The sequence below is a fragment of the Desmodus rotundus genome, chromosome 4 (genome assembly GCF_022682495.2).
Source record: "Desmodus rotundus isolate HL8 chromosome 4, HLdesRot8A.1, whole genome shotgun sequence".
NCBI lineage: Eukaryota > Metazoa > Chordata > Mammalia > Chiroptera > Phyllostomidae > Desmodus > Desmodus rotundus.
Genome location: NC_071390.1, coordinates 160,785,016 through 160,786,412, shown reverse-complemented (window position 1 = coordinate 160,786,412; position 1,397 = coordinate 160,785,016). Strand labels below are relative to the sequence as shown.

The window sequence follows — 1,397 nt, the reverse complement described above, 5'->3', positions numbered from 1 at the left end:
ATACACCAGGGGGGTGTGGTGTGCAGTGCAGGGACTATCGTCCATAATACCACAACCAGGGGGGTGTAGTGTACAGTGCAGGGACCATCGTCCATAATACCATAACAACTTTGCATGGTGACTGATGGTTACCAGACTTATTTATGGTGATCATATCATAAGTTATATAAATGGTGAATCACTTGTTCATCTGAAACAAATGAAATATTATATGCCAACTATGCTTTAATACATTTTTAAACAGTTAGTTTATGAATAATTTTAAAAATAAAAATCAGTCAATAGTGGAAAGCAAATTTACTAGAAAATTTAATAAGAATTTAAATGTACAGCCATGGCCACTGACATTTCTGCTGCTGGCCCTGGGGCTCCCATGTCCCCAGATGAATTGTCTCCGAAAGGTGACGCCAAGAAGTCTGAGGAGGAGCTGGAAGAGGAAGACCAGGAGGAGCAGAATGAGACCCTGTTGGAGAGACTCTGGGGTCTGATGGAGAGGATCCCATCCAGGGCCGGAACTACTTTTGATCTCTCCCTCTTTGTGGCTCAAACACTGTTCAGGTTTTCTGGGGCACCTGGTGGGTTGGGACAACCTCCTTCATGATCTTGTTCCTTCCTGTTGTCTTTGAGACTGGAAGTTGCAGATGGAGCAGCAGCAACACTGCAGCAGCAGCAGCAGATGCTTCTAAGGCCCAACACAGGTCTGTCAGGAGGATTGCAGGGCCTCTACTTTCATAGCCTGGAAAGATCCAGATTGTTACTGCTATATTTGACCTGTCTTGGTAGGAAAAATTTGAAAATTCAATAGTGTTCAAACTACTTTTTTTAAAAACATGAGCACATTGACCTATCTAAACCCAGTTGGGAGAATTCCCCCCATGTTGTCTCACAGGGAGATCCCTTTCTTGCAACTGTGCCCTCCAATCTACCCTGAATTACAACTTCTGTCCTTACTCTGATACCAGAGCACAGCAATGCAGGTGGTTCCTCCAGCTCTGGCCAGCCCACGGCCTTTGGCGAAATTGACTCCTGACCAGGTCTCCTCAGTAGCTCATTGTGAGGGCCATTGGAAAGGATGTACCCCTGACCATAGACAACTGTGTTGTTTTGATGTGCACACTGTATGAAATACAAAATGCATTACAGCTGCAGTGTCAAAGCAGCCACTGTGAATCCTGTGTATGTTGGAAAAGAGGGAGGGCTGACAGCACTTAAACCACAGGACAGGCACGGTGGAGGGCAGAGCGGGAGCTTCCTTCCTCTGCACATTTTGCTGTTAGACCCGTGTGTGTGCCTAAGACAATTAAAAAATGTCAGTGCTCAAAAGAAACAAAATAATTTAAATGTACTAAACATACATTATACTCACAATTCCTTGTGTTTGAAAGTATATATGCCTG

The 1,397-nt window shown here is 44.4% G+C and overlaps 1 pseudogene; it reads left to right on the top strand.

Annotated features, from left to right (window-relative positions):
- The first annotated feature begins 334 nt into the window (after positions 1 to 334).
- Positions 335 to 783, top strand: LOC112316704 (mitochondrial import receptor subunit TOM22 homolog; annotated as a pseudogene).
- The last annotated feature ends 614 nt before the right edge of the window (positions 784 to 1,397 follow it).